Raw genomic sequence first — 16,815 nt, 5'->3', positions numbered from 1 at the left:
TACTTAAACAATGAATGACCACATTCCACAGGAAAGACAGTTCACTTTATCAAACTTCTTTCATGCTAGAGCAGCAGTTTATTATGACAGGAACTGACAGTCTTCTTGCCATGATTTTTTTTTCTTTCCTGATTGATTTTGAAGTGATATAATGCCTGATACTACATAGCTGATTGAAACACATTTTCCAAGTAGGAAGAGAAGAAGTAGGCTGAACATCAAGGAACTCATTAACTGAATCTGTTAGTTATATTCCTGTATAGTAGATATTTGGAAAAACTTAATGATTGTGGATTTGAGGTAAAAGTGGAAAAATCATCACACAACACCGATGATATCTATTCCCACATCTCCCTGGCATGCTGACTAGAAACCTTTTGAAATTTATAACTGCCTTTAAAATAATGTGGATGTATACCTGATGTTCAAGAGTAAATAGGTGAGATACACACACACACACACACACACACACACACACACACACACACACATATATATCCACTTGTGAAATTCATATGCATAATATTAAAATATCCACATCTGTTAAAATCCTATAACCTTGAAATATGTTTAGATTCAAGGTACTCACTAGTTCCTTTTGTATTATCTTGTCTCCTTGTGACATTAAACAGAGTTATTCAGCACATCTACCTGAGAATGATACAGTGATAAGAGCTTTGGTTCCTCCATATTGACAATAAGGTCAGACACAGAAACTGGAAGTATGCTAGGTGAAGGTGAGCTGTATCTAAATAGGAGAGGAAGAAGATGACGCATGACTGTTGCAGGGAATCATCTGCAAATAAGGACACTCTTTCTTGTCGTCTTTACTCCAGTAAAAGAGTCTGTTTTTAATCCTGGAAAAGCAGCTCCTCAAAAGTGTAGGCAAAACGGAGTGCTTTGGTTAACACCTTAACCCAGCATTTGTAATAACTGCTGCAGTGGGCCTGGTTTTGTACCTCCCTTCATCACACATATTACACATCCGAATTATGTGAGACCAGTAACTTTAGGTTGAAGAAGAAATGCTACAATTTCTCATAATACAAAAGATGTACCATAGATTTTTCTTTTTAATGTACTACTATAGCCTTAAACAGAAATATAAAAGTCTAACTGGGGATGGTGGAGGACTCAGAAGAGTCAAGGTCAAGTGAGTTGTAGGGTACCTGATCTACTTAGTGCAACCCGGTCTCAAAATTCCTAAACAAATAAGTAAATTAATAAATTAGAGGAGAGTCGCATATTTGTGACATGGGTGTTACTTCCTCCTTTATGGAACCATATTCCTGAGCAGTGCAGCTTATGGAAAGGTATGGTTTATTTCAACTAATAGTCCTGACGGGAAAATTCATGGTAGCAGGGAAAACGTGGCGGATACAGACAGCTGACACCACATTGTCACATCAGTCAGGACAGAGTAGACAAAGAACAGGAATCAGAGCTGGACAACAAAATATCAAGGGCTTTCCCCAGCGTCACAAGTCTCTGCCTCCTAAAGGTTAATAAACCTTCCCAGGCAATGCCGCAAGCTGGGGATGAAGTGTTCAAACATATGGGTCTGTGGGAGATAGTTTACACTCAAACCACCACAGGAACTTACAGCACGTTATGTGAACCACAGTTAGCTGGACACAGTCAGATGCCACACGCCCTCTCACATGTACATAGATTCTAAAACTGGTGAGGTGGTGGAAACAGAAAATAGAATGGTGGTTATCAAATACTGTAAGTTAAGTGCTGGAGGGGTAGCTCAGCTGTTAAGTCTTTTGCCTGCAAAGCCAAAGGGCCCAGGTTAGATTCCCCAGGACCCACATTAGTCAGATACACAAGGGGACACAAACATCTGGAATATGTTCGCAGTAGCTGGAGGTCCTGATGTGCCCGTTCTCTCTCTGTCTCTTTCTCTCTCTTCTCCTCTTTCTCTGTCAAATAAAAAAGACTATAAGATAAGGGGAATATAGATATATTGTTCACATGGTATAAAGTTTCAGGTTTTTCTTGAGATTTTGAAAAGCATGGTGATAAAAGTTAATCATTTTGTGCAATGTGTATCAAACTTCTAAGAAAGTAGTTTTCATATATTGTTAACACTAAAACTTAATGCATATTTGAAGTGGCAATAAATAGACCAATCAGCCTGATTCAATCATTTCTCATTTTGTAGCTAGATGGATGCATCATATATATATATATATAGTTGCAACTTGAGATTTAGTAGTTAAAATAAGTACATGCAAGCCGGGTTCAAGGATCACATAAGAAAGACTGTGAGGGCAACAAGGATGTGGCAACCATAAGGCGTATTATGTTACCAGGTTCAACATGATCATGGCACATTGCCATTATTATCAGCTGTCACAGGGGGTACCTGGTCTGTGGCTCCATCTCACCAGAGGTCACATCTTCCTAGCAGTTAGAATGCAGCAATGAACAGATACAGATGCATGATGCTCAGAGCTGGTGATCAGAACAGGTATTAGATGATTCCACTCCATTGCTGCCCATCTTTTCACCAGAGTTTCCAGTCTAGGTGCACATTACAACTTATTCCTTTTTTGCATAGTTTATCCTACTTTATACTCTGCCCTCTGGAAATAGCAGTTCTGAAATTAGCCACGCCCCAGCCAACGTCCTGTTCTCTAATCTGCCTTCTGATATCTGCTTCCTGAGGACACCAAATAATAATATACATAACATGAAAGTGCTCTCAATGATCACTGGGATATGAACTGTTGCTACAGTTTATTTATTTTAAATATATTTTTTTATTATTTATGAGAGAGAAAAAGACAGAGACAGAGGAGAGAATGGGCATGTTAGGGCCTCTAGCCACTGCCTATGGACTCCAGACCCATGTGCCCCCTTGTGCATCTGGCTTATGTGGTTCCTGGGAAATCAAACCCCGGTCCTTAGGCTTTGCAGGCAAATGCCATAACCAGTAAGCCATTTCCCCAGGCCGTGTGTGTGTGTGTGTGTGTGTGTGTGTGTGTGTGTGTGTGTGTGCAGGAAGTGAACCTAAGACTTCATGTTTTTCAAGGAGGTGCTCTAGTCTCTGACTTGTATCTCCAGACACATTCCATAAAATTTGCTGCATATAGCAAATATCCAAGTGCTATAATAGAGAGCGATCAGTCCCTCTTTGTGAATATCATCCACAGACATCATATTAAAAAACAACCTTATACTTTTTCATCTACTTTATGATTTTGAACTTAAATACTTTACCTTTATGAAATATTTGAATAACTTGGATTGTTTTCTTTTCTCCATATTGTCAGTATATTTTAGTACAATGATGCTAATGACTGCCTATGTTCCTTCCTCAAATTCATAAATGGAGGCCTTAGGCCCTAAGTTGACAGTCACAGGATCTACAAAGCATATAACTAAGATTAACTGAAATAATAAGGGTAAATTACTTATCATAAAGATTGATGTATGCAACTAGAATTTGACACTGGGAATGAAAATAATGATCTAGAGAGCTCCTTCTCTTCTTGTGCTCATGTTATGTGGGCGGGGAGGGGTCAGGGGATGATGGCTACATAAAAGCATACAAAATCATGGTAGCCAGTGGTATGCAAGGAAGAACCTTGTCCAGAAGTTGGCTATGCTGGCGTTCTGGTATCAGACTCTTCTACATTCAGAACTGGAAGAAGCTCATCCACCTCACTTGTGATACAAAATTTTCTGCTTTGCCAAGTTGAGTGAAAATGGACTATAGTACTGAGAAGGGTGCCAACTGAACAAATTCCTGAATGGTCAACACAACTTGTGAGCTCACAGTCTGCTGAGACTTTCCAGGTGAGGTTTCATACACAAATGATGAGGTCATTGAAAAGTAGAGAAAAGATAAGCCCTGCTAATAGATGATAAAATGCATGACTAAACAGAAGGCTTTTTTTTTGATGGTTTGTGGAAGAAAGAATTTATGAACCATGAAATCAATTAATAAACTGAGAAGCCTTTTAAATAAAATATTCTAGGTGAAGTCTGTATCTGCCTCTGCTTTTAGTTAAGTGCCAAAACAAAGACAGATTTTGAAAGAACTGTTCAGTGGAGGAGAATCTGAATTTTCAGAATTTCAATACTGAAAAGTTCTCATTCTCTCTCTGTGTGTATACAATAATGCAATATAATACATATAATACAAAACAATACAGTAAATATTATAAATACTTTACATATATGTGTGTGTGTGTGTGTGTGTGTGTGTGTGTGTGTGTGTGTGTGTGTGTATGAGAGAGAACAGGAGTGAGCAACTTTGTTTGGAAGGGGAGAAAAGAACATTGTGGTTCAATAGCCAATTGAAAGGGAGACTATGATCCTCGTGAAAAGTTATCTAAATCAGCCACATGAGGAGAAGACAGTAAGAGAGATGGAGTTATTTAAGTGTAGCAACCACTAGTGTGGACAATAGTATCAGGACAGAATGGGAGAACTACTCAGCAGTAAAATTTCTTTAGAGTCATGTAAAAAGAAGTTCAACTCCAAAAGTCCTTCAGAGATACTGGGAAGCCCAATTTCACTCCAGCTCAGGAAAAGGCGGTGCATTTTGTCATACATGAGTGAACTGACTATCTCAGGTTGTTTCTAAAGAAAACCATCCACCTTATAAGGGGATTCAGTAAATATGTCAATCACTGTAATTGGAAGAACACTGAAATAAAGTGTTCTTAAGCAATAGTGTTAAAATAATAAAAAATAAATTTAGATTTTAAAGAATATGAACCACATATGTTCTTTTTACTGTCACCCTTTCTGAAAGAAACCATCTCCAATGCTTGACCCACAGGTGTGTCTTGATTTTCTCCATATCTGTTTTACATGTTGAAATGAGGCCATGTAATTTAGACTGCAGAGTCTATATTAGAATAATTGAAGACTTTGTGGATATATGAGAAGGGATGTATACATTTTTTTAATATAATGAGATACTGTATTCTGCCCAAACTCATATTCTGAAATTTATTGCTAATGTGAATATATTTGAATGTATGAGTTATAAGGATTTAAAGAAGATAAAATGACATCATAATGTTGAGATCATGACTTTGTAGTTTCAGTGTCCCTATAACCAGATGCATTAGAAGCCTTTCTCCCTCTCTGCACACTATGAGGACACAGTAAGAAGGAAGCCATTCACAAGCTGGGGAAACACCTTACTAGAAGGGGGGCCCTTTCTTGGCATTTCATGCTCAGATGTCCATGTTCTGTTGCTAAAAGAAAGTTGATCTCTGTGTTGAAGCCATCATCTGTAGTACTGTGGTAGGACTGCCTAATGACTTGTGCAGATTTGGATAGTGATAGGTAGGAAGCTACAAAAGACACCTCTAATACTGTACAATAGTCATCATAACTAAACAGTTTCAGATAATGGCAGCACAATCTCACAATTACCAATGAGGATTATTGTTCACATCATAAAGATTATCTATATATCAAGGTCAATTTCTGTCTGGTGGATTGCATTGTAAGCAATCATACATTCTTTCCTCCACCTCTTCTTCAATGGACCCTGAGACAGGGAAGGTGTGATAGAGATGGACTTGATATCCATGACCTCACAGTGCCTATCACTATCTTCACATGACCCTTCTAATAGGAGGAAAAGACGATGACATCAAAGTAAAAGAAAGACTGATGGAGAGAGGGAGGGAATATGATGGATATAGATTTGTGAAGGGGAAAGTGGGGGAGGGGAGGGAATTATCATGTTTTATTGTCTGTAAGAATGGTAGCTGTCAATAAAAACAAAATAAAAGAATTATCTATATAATTTCCTGTACTGTTATCTTTAGGGAAGGTGGGGTATTCACTCTTCATATCGTTTTTCCATTTTAGTGAATTAGTCTTCTTGCTCATTTAAGAAAAAAAAAAGTCTTAAATACTATTACTACCATTGCTATGTTTTTAGTAACTTTTTATTAACTACATATTTCATATGGATATATTATGTGTTAGCACATTCTTTTCCCTCATCCCTGCTCCCTTCCATTGGGTTGCAGGGATTGGGTTGCTGATGTTTATGCTGTGGTAGCAGCAGTCAGTGATTTGGGTGAGGGGGACGGAATGCCTCTGGGCATGATATTTCAACCTTTGTCTCTTACAATATTTCTGCCACCTTATTTTTAACATTTTTAGTAACTTTATTAGGCTCATTGTGAGTAAATTCATTGACCATGTTTGTCACTTTTGAAATTAACTAGTTATTTTCAGTTTTTAAAACTGGTGGTATGAATAATATACAGTTCCCTTTTATTTGCTTGAATTATGATACAATTATTCTACTTTTAACATTAATTCATTTCTTCATGTCACTTGGTTTTAAATACATTTGTAGAACTTTTTCTAGTTAAAATAAAATATTTAAAAATGTGACAATTTTGTTACTATTTCTTCATTTTTTTAAGTTAGTTTTGAACTTTGAATCTAGGACTTTGCCCATGTTAGTGCATTATCAACAACCTACATTACAACCTTTTCATCCTGATTTTTAGTTAGTATGCTTAGAATAACGCTTTCTTTCTGCTTGCCATTTAACTGTTTTTTTTTTTTTAAGTTACATTATGACCTGTTAAAACTCATTATATTTTCATCATACATAGACTCTACATTGATTTTGTTTTTAATATATTTGTCTGAAAGTTTCTTGATAAATAAATCAATGCTTTTTAATCTTATTTTGAGATAATTTGATTGCCCAATGCTAAATATGTAAGGGAATATTCAAATTTTGTCAAGAGTTATCTTTGGCCTTTTACTTGACAATATTTTTAGTTTTTGGTGTGTATGTATGTTCATGTTCTATTCCTCATTTGGGGATATAACTGTTAATCAAGTGCAAGTTTATTAAAAATGTTTCTAAACTACTCTGTATTTCAACTTATTTTCCATTTGGGTTCCCAAAAGTGATCTTTGAAGGGTCTTACAATAATTATATATTTGATGCATCAGATCTCAAAAGCAAAGTCCCCCTTCTGAGGTCTGACATCTGTGGCATGTGTGATGTCCTGGAAGGTTATAAGCTCCTCACTATAGCTTTCTTTAGATAGCTGTTGAATTGCTAACCTTTAAATGTGCAGAAGCTAGGCGAATTTGTCCCTGAAGCAATTTCTTATTGTAGATTACTATAGCTGTAAGTTGGAGTTCTAGACAAATTATATTACTAATAAAAAGCAGCCGCATGCAGGAACAGTCCAGAGTTGTGAAAATGTGCCAAAGTGGTGTCCATCCAGAAGACACATAGGAAGAAATTAAGTAAAATATTAAGATCTAATTGAGGGATCTGGCTCAAGTGATCAGTCTTCTGAAGGGAATACTAAATCAAGAAATGGGGTGAAGCCAGGAGCAGAGGTAACTGAAGAGTGGCATGTAGCCCACAGCACAGGTTGGATAAGAGATCAGGGTACATGGAGAATGCCTCCTCTCTAATTTTGTAATTAGATTTCACATGTTACTGTTTTGTTACATATGTACATTATAAGCAGAGGTTTCAAAGTTGTGTATATATATACTTTTTTCTGTTTGTGTTGTTTTGATATATTTGCAATACTTAGTATTCAGTTTCATACAGACAATTTCATTAAACTACATTGAGGTCTTTGACCATATTCACCCCATACCCTTCCTTTCTTCCTCTTTTCTCCTACCTCCTTCCTTCTTCTGACATTCTACTGGTCTTTTTTTTTTTCCCATGCTGCCCTGTGTGTGTGTGTGTGTACAAGATCTAAGATTTACAAATCAGAAAATCAAAAAAAAAAAGTATTTCTGAATCTGGTTCATTCATTTAATATGATAATCTTCAGTTGCATCTATTCTTCAGCAAACCACATAATTTTATTCTTCTTTATGAATGAATAAAACTCCATTATGTAGGGACAGGACATTTTCTTTATACAGCCATCAGACACCTATGATGCCTCCACAAGTTTGCTATGGTGAATAGGCAAATTGTAACCAATGTGCAAGTACCTCTGTGGCATGGTATTAAATTGTAATTGAAACATGAGTCATCTGGAGATTATGTCAAAATGCACATATTTGATTCAGTGGGTTTAGGCTGAGTCTGGCATTCTGAAACACGTACAGGGGAGGCTTGTGCTGCTTAACCCTCAGACATTGAGAGGCAGACATGCAACTTCTTTTAGCCCCTCAGAACTTTATAGATATAGAAAACAAAGAAAGGATTGAAACAAGCAACATGTTCTCTGTGAAACCTCTCAGGACTGAAAGATTAACTTATATGGTTTTGACCCTGACTTCTTGGACTTTGCCAAAAAGAGAAAGAAAAGCAGGCTGGGCTACAAGCTGCAGGTCATAAATTCTTGTAGATGAGATATGTTTCTCTTGTGAAGGAGAAACTGTAGAATCAGCGACAACATCCCTTCCCACCCACAAACCATGTGTTCCTCTGAGTGAGAGAGTGTCTCAAGCTATGTGTTCTGTATTCCCTGAAACACTCCATGATCTAAAATAACCTAAAATAAATGTTTGGAATATACTACAATTTACAGCAGGAACAAGACAGCCGTGCTGGATTCTGAAGGGAATTACATCAGTCAATGCCTAACAAAATCAAGCCAGTTAGAATTGTTAAATATACCAAAGCAGTCCTTTCATTTTCTTCTATTGTCTGAATATTATATCTGCATTAATAACATGTACCTATTCATTTATTTTCAATTTGTCCATATTTTATGAAAATTGAATCCCCTTCCTTAGCTTTAGGCAGTAGCTGATTGTCTCTTCTCTAGAATGAAGGTACTTTTGAAATAATTAAAGGAATGATGATGACTGGGCATTTTATAAGAAGCACAACTAGATGTCTATGGGGCATGTTTTAATGCAGCCTTCAATCTCTCCAACACTGGGATCCTGTGTAGTGACTTCCAAATGACAACAGCATTGCATTGTGCAGTGGGTAGCTTTATATCTTCCTCACAGGATTTTTATGAATACAAAATAAATTAGAAAGTTTTTAGCCTATGGTTGGTGCCTTATCAATATAAAACCTTGCTTTCCTTGTACCACTTGTCTTTATAAAGCACTCAGGTCCTTTATATATAGTTAGAGGGCCTGTGTAGGCTGAACTCTCCAAAGTTAGAAAACTAGGAATCTACAACACATATCTAACCATTTGAAACTAATTACAAATATGCATTTGGTAATATTACACTATTGAATGAATCAATATGACTATGAGTTATATGTATGAACAAACATTAAATGATTCGGGGGGGGGGCTAAAGAGATGTCTTAGCAATTAAGGTCTTTGTCTGTGAAATCCATGGACCCAGGTTCGATTCTCCAGTACCCATGTAAGCCAGGTGCACAAGGTGGTGAATGCATATGGAGTTCATTTGCAGTAGCATGCCCATTTTCTCTCTCCCTCTCTCTCTCTCTCCCACTCTCTTTCTCTCAAATAAATAAATCATTTTTTTTTTTAAATAATAAACTACTTTGACATTTCCATTGTTCTCTTAGACCTTTGAGTCTCAGTAAGTGGCCAAGAGATTTTCAAATGTAATGGAGTAGGTGATTCCTATAAAGAACACATAAGCAGTTATATTTAAAAACTATGCATGCTTCCAGATTGGTCTCTGTGGAGAATCAGTGGAATGAACAAATGGACAGAAGATGATCAATTGACAGTATTTGGTAAGGATATCAGGGTACCATTATAATATGCACATTTACTAAAAGACACAATGAATGTGGCCACCAGAGGGCAACCTTACTTAGAACTCAATTCAATGAGGTACCTTTACAAACATTCTGAAATAAATGGTAAGAGTCAATTATGAGCAATTCAACTTTTTTTTCATGATAGCAATACAATAATCTACAATTAATAAATGCTATGTGATATTAGTTAAAATTATCTCTAGAATTTCTAAAATAAATCTCTTTAACTTTATCAGTACCCTGATTCATATGACTTCCTAGGTTCTATAAGATTCTCCTGTTGACCCTCCTTCCCTTTACATCTCCACATTCAAAATGTTCAATGTCATTTCGCATATGAAAGGAGGACTACTCCTTCCATTCCCAAAGGTAGGTTCTTAGGTCATTAAAAAGCATTGTTTCTTTTGCATAAGGAGGAGATTGTGCCTGAGAATAACAGCATTCTTAACTCATAAGAGGTAGATGGGCATGAGAAATTTGAAGAGTAATTATTATATTCTGTGATAATTTGAATTGAGATATGCACTGAGAAACCCAAGATGGTAGGGTTAGAAAAGTGCATATTAAGCAGAAATTGCTTGAGTTATTTAGAAAATAAGTTGTAAATAAGTTAATAATAAATAAAACAGAAGCCACAAGACAAAATGAAGGAAATTATATATATATAAAAGTTTTACACCAATGTAGAAGTGGATCACAATCCTACCAAATCACCATAGAAATGGGGTGCCTTTCTGCTGAGAACACATTTGTTATCTTCTGCATTTAGGTGTATTGCTATTGTGCACAAGATGCCTGGGATTTGTTATTTTCTGCATAAGTTCCATACTGATATTATATTAAAATTTGACCATTTTAGTAATTGCTCATGTTTTCTGACTTTTATGGGTACACTCTATTCATTACTCTAATTGGAAATTTCTTCCAACCCTGAGCATGTGAAAACAAATACAACATTCTATCTTCTTCACAAAGTTTGATGTCCTGATATCTCTTTCTGTCCACAGCACTTTCAGTTCCAAATTTCTGCAACAGTCTATGACTCCATATGCTTCTAAATTGTCTGGATACTTTGTTGATCATATGTTCTTAATCTTGTTTGCTGGTATACAGTGACATATTGGGTATATTTAGTGTGTTTAGCCTCTTTGTGGTCTATCAGACTCTACAAAGTGAGATGTTCATGGCTTAAATAAAGGCTATGTTGATGAAAAACACAGCTGTTCTTTCAAAGGAAGTAAAAGAGAGTTTATTTCTGAGCCAAAAGTATGACCACAGCCTGAAAGCCCATATTCAAATTACTTTAAATAATGCTATCCACAATGGCGGTGATGTGAATCTTTAGTCATAAAACAAAGATGATTAAAAATCAATACAAGCCTGGCATGGTGGCACAGGCCTTTAATCCCAGCACTTGGGAGGCAGAGGTAGGAGGATCGCCAAGAGTTCAAGGCCACCCTGAAACTACATAGTGAATTTCAGGTCAGCCTGTGCTAGAGTGAGATCTTACCTTAAAAAAAAAAAAAGATAATAAATCAATTAATTTGCCAAACTTGTGGCGACGTTAGGTAGGCAGACTAACAAGGCAGGAAAACATATAGGTTTCAGGTGTCACCTTTCTGAAACTCTTAGCTTTAGGATTGGTGAAGGATATAAGTTTTTTTCTAAGCTTAATAACACATTACAACTGTTTACCTGATTAGGGAGAATATTAGACCAGCTACAGAAGTTAAAGTATATGGTTATTAAAAGAGCAAAGGTACCTCAAGATGACATTAGTCCCAGATCTGCTACCCTTTATTTTTGCCACAGAGATGAGCATCTACTCAACTTGTAGGCACACAGTCCTCAGGACGCCTAACAGAGATGCAGCTACTTCCAAGTATTCATGTGTCCTGATGGATTCTCTTTCTAAGTCATACTGCAGCCCTTGGCGTCCCCAGTAAACTGCATGATTTACCTATAGATAGTTCATGATGAAACCTGTTCAAGATTGTGAGCTTTATATTTTCTTGAAATGAGAAATGTAACTTTTCATTTATCTGTGGAGGGAGATAGATACAGAGAGAGAGGGACAGAGAGAGAGAGAGAGACAGAGAGACAGAGAGAGAGGGAGGAGAACGAACTCTAGACATGTGCCATTTTATGCATCTGGCTTTATATAGGTACTGGAGATGGCCTGGCTTTGAAAACCCGCACCTTTAATGACCAAGCCATCTCTCAACAACTGCAACAGGTGTCTTGACATTGTCATTTGGAAGTACAATATAGACTTCTAAATTATTAGGATGTAAGAAAAAGTTTTGATTCTCAAGCCAATTTCTTTGATTCCCAGTTCAAACCAGATGTCACCCACCCTCAGAAGGAACCATTTGCTTCCTCCCACACATTCTCTCCGCTTTAACATAATTAATCACAAATTATTTTATTTGAATCCTAAATTTCTCTCAAAAGTCTACTTTTTTCATCTTTTCTGATGCTGTCTTATGTATTATATCCTGATGTACAGAAAAAAACACTTAAAATCTCTATATTTTCTCCCTGTCACAAAATATACACATTGGACTCGTGATTCTTAAAACACATCAATGTTTTCTTCTGCCATGAAAATGAAACAAAACTCTCACATTGGCTTCTTTATACTCAATTCTAAACCTATTTTGAATCACTTCTTTGGACACTGTCATCTATACAACATTGGGAAGCTTAAATCCAAGCCTAAACATCAGTGTGCTTAAACTTTCCAGGGTATTTGCCCTAGGATATTCTCAGTTGAAAATGATGATATCACAATCTAGCACTCCTAGGTTCTGCCTATCCTTTGAGCTTCAGTTTACCATGGTGATGTAGCTACATGTTCTATCCATTCACTCAACCAGAATTTCTTTCAATGAACCAATAATCCCAAACTCCTACATATGATCTCCAAACTATTATGTTTGATTACTTGCTTTCTTTCTACCTACTCCAAGTGTTTATTGAATTCTAGATCAAAGAGTGTTCCAATGTATTAATCTCTCTTGGGATAGAATGTAGCTCTTAGAAAAAGTAAAGAAGTGGTAACAAAGTTTCTGATATTATATAGTTTGTAACCTCTAAGATTTTATTAAAACGTCAGTACCTTTTCTATCTTTAAGCTACAGTCTTGACAATATCTCAGAAAAAAAAATCTTTGAAATTGTTTAACAGAAAAATACCCCTGTGACTATGTTCATTACTGATGTTTTTTTTTTTTCTTCCTGAGCACTAATCTAATAATACCAACTGATTCGCTTATGAAGAGAGGAAAATGAAGGCGTTTAAGTTAATGCTGTAGTAACAGCACAGGTTCATCAATAAACATTTCCCGTGGTGACAGTAACTGTCATTCGTCCTGGTTTGTCATGTCAGAGTGAGATGTGGGCATCACAGCTGCCTTCCTCATGCACTGCTCATCCGTCACAGGAGCCTCGCACCAGAAAGCTATTCCCAGCGATATGCTCCACTCTTACCATCACAAAATTATTCATAATTTTCAATAATGGACACTGTATTTTCATCCTTAATTATATTTTACAAATCATATAGCCTGTTCTTGCATAAAATCTCACTGTATTTTTTTCTAGTTGCTAAGACAAGGTTGTACAAGCAATCTACAATACAGAATCATATTTTTTTTCTATATGAACAATAATATAAGCAAAAAAGCTTTTGTTTCCTTCAGTGGATATGAAAGCTACATCAGAATTTGGTATAGGTCTTAGTGACAAGTTAGTGTGTACAAATGAGATTTTTCTGACTCTCTTCCCATTATTTTCACCATAAAGTTGTTTATTTTCCACTTACATATCTTAATTAAAGTTTTCTTTTGAAACTAGTTGGAATGATCTGATTTATAAAACATAATCAGTAATATATATATATCCATATGAGTATGTGGTTTATGTCTGTGCATATATTAGCCATAGATAGATAGATACTACTTGAGCTTGAATTGTTAATTCAATTCTGAATGATAGTAAACCTCAAACAACAGTAAATTTAAGATAAAAATCAAATACATTTTCTTTTGATCAGTTCAAAATATTCCATAGTAAAACAGTGATGAAAAGGGTACATTTTTTGTTATTCCTAAGTACCACTTATACTTTTTTGCTGTATAGATATTTCTTTAAATCTATATTTGAGTGAGAGAGAGAGAGAGAGAGAGAGAGAGGGAGAGAATGGGCATGCCAAGGCCTCCAGCTACTGCAAACATACTCCGGATGCATTTGTCAACTTATGCACCTGGCTAACGTGGGTCCTGGGGAATCAAGCCTCAAATCAGAGTCGTTAGGCTTCACAGGCAAGCACTTATCTGCTAAGCCACTTCTCGTACACTGTATAGTAATTTTTATAGAGTTGGATTTAATATACACAAGTTTTCCCATGAATATCACACACTTTGGTTATATTAACCCCCTTCCCTTCTCCAACTGTGCTCCTCCATTTCATACCAGCCTCCTCTTTTGCGGTAGTCTCTGTGTTTGTATGTCCCAACTTTACACTACTCAAGGCCTCTAAGGAAATATACCACATAGATACCTGTACATCCTAGTTTGCTGTAGCATTATTCACCAAATCAACTTATAGAACAAGCACAAGTACATTTATCATCTTAATAAGCAAATGCACATCCCGGAGTCTTGTCTTCTGATATCCCACGAGAGTCATCTAGATTCAGTAAAGATTATGTACAGAGCTCAATCTACTGTCGGCATAAGGTATTTGTCACAGTCAGCTTTATGTTGCTAGGATGAACCTCCAAACCAGGGACAGTTATTGGAGGAAGGGGTTTATTGAGGCTTACAGATCCAGCGGAAGTTTCATAATGGCAGGAGAAGCTGGCCTGCTTTCAAAGATCCACACAAATAGAAGCACCACCATCCGTACCATAAGCACACTCCAGGAGCCCCAGGCAGAATTCCAGCACTTTTCATTCCTTAGGCTAGAATTCCAGACCCACCCATAGCAACACCTCTTCTAGCTAGACAGTTGGAAATCGAGGAATCTTTAATTAAACTGAATCTATTGTGAGACATCCATTCAACCTACCATATTCTGTCCCTGGTCCCCAAGATTCACAACCATTTCACTATAAACTGTATTCAGTCTAACTTCATACATCCTAATACAGATTCTCTTAGCAGTGTGTCCTGTAAAATAAAAGTATAAAAAGTTACATACTTACAATATATAAAGGCACATAGCAATCATTTTCAGCTGCTGTAAGGCATAAAAAAGTGAGACTGGGACAATACAAACTCAATAAACATCAAGCATGTATTTGCATTTAGGCACATATGTGAAAATGCATACATGTGGAAGCAATGAGTTGAATTCAAGCATCTTTCTCAGTGGCTTCCCTCTTTATCTTACAGGCTAAACATCACTCTGGTGAGCTTAGATCTTCTTAGTTCAGCTAGGCTAGCCAGCTAGCTCGCCTGTGTGATGCCCAGGCTCCCCCTCTGGAGCACTGGGACAACAAAAGGCTGACATCCCCACCCAAAATCTACATGAGTGCCATGGATTTGAGCTGTGTTATTCATGCTTATAAGGCAAGCATTTTATTCAGTGAAGCATCTCCTTAGAATCTTATGTTTTGCATTTTAAAGTCATAACCTTCAGTCTGTGTCTTGCTTTACCCATTGTCAGTAAATTTCTACTGTCAAGAGACACTTTGTAAATAACTGTGGGATATTTTGTCCTGTTGCAAGTATTCCCACCTGCTGTAGTAAGAAAGAACACAGTGGTAATAGAGTATATGCACAACAGGGAATGAAATTGATACATTGAAGGCTCATGTACAATAACAGACATGTGAACAATGAATAGTAAAATTCAATGAAAGATTAACTAATCAATAGTCATAGTAAAATATTAGTGTCATAATGAAACACAATGGAATAGGGAGTAGATATTCCAAAGGGAGCCAAAATTTAGAGAACACTATTATGATTGACATCTATCACCTGGGCAGGATAGAATTATTAGTTATATTGTCTGAACAGTTATGGCTCAGAACAGATTCGGGACTATTAATGTGGAAATGAAAATAAGATCAGTTTGTGAGCCATGCAAGAAAATTAATTCTATTCTGCTATGATAAAACAACACTTGAAACAGAAAACAGTAGTACCCATGCTAATGGCACATCTCATTATAGAAAGTGGGCTAGAATGTGTTTGCCCACTTTCAAGTATGAACTCTACCATGAAAAGATAAAGACTGATTGGTATTGAATTTCCGAAGAGCTGTTTTATCTTAAAATCTATTCAGTAAAATGTAGAACCACATCCTATTATTCCTCATTTGCATATGCTAAATTGGAAACAAGGACAATGAATTTGTAGCTATTTTCATACCAAAGGTGCAGCAAAGGTATGTCCACCTTGATAATGCAAGACTACTAACTGCCAAACCAGTGTTTGTAATTGCATGAGTCATGAGAAGAAATTCCTTAAGTATAGCATAATTGGAATTTTAACATTACTTTTCAATGAAAGAATTTGAGGGGGTCATTGTGTATGGCTTTATGTTTCATATTAAAGGAAAACCTTGAAATAAAAAATTTAGAAAAACAGTATATAGATAAGTGAGATGATCAACAGAGAAACATGTGGAGAGTTGGTTACATTATGACTAAATGATAGATTAAAAAATTAATAAATTATACATTTAATAAATGAAACACATTTTATGGTTTACCTTGTAGACTAAAATTGTATTTTTAGAATGTACAATATTGTTGTTGTTGTGTGTATATGTGTGTGCATGTGTGTATAGTGTCATGCATATGTATTTGCATTTAGGCACATGTGTGAAAATGCATACATGTGGAAGCAATGAGTTGAATTCAAGCATCTTTCTCAGTGGCTTCCCTCTTTCTCATACAGGCTAAGCATCTCTCTGGTGAGCTTAGATCTTCTTAGTTCAGCTAGGCTAGCCAGCTAGCTCGCCTGTGTGATGCCCAGGCTCCCCTCTGGAGCACTGGGACAGCAAAAGGCTAACGTCCCCACCCAAAATCTACATGAGTGCCATGGATTTGAACTGTGTTATATATTACAATTATTTGTTCACATAAGTCAAACTAAGGAGGTTTTGCTT

Source organism: Jaculus jaculus, chromosome 13 (genome assembly GCF_020740685.1).
Source record: "Jaculus jaculus isolate mJacJac1 chromosome 13, mJacJac1.mat.Y.cur, whole genome shotgun sequence".
NCBI classification, from domain to species: Eukaryota; Metazoa; Chordata; class Mammalia; order Rodentia; family Dipodidae; genus Jaculus; species Jaculus jaculus.
Note: the sequence above shows the minus strand (reverse complement) of the source record.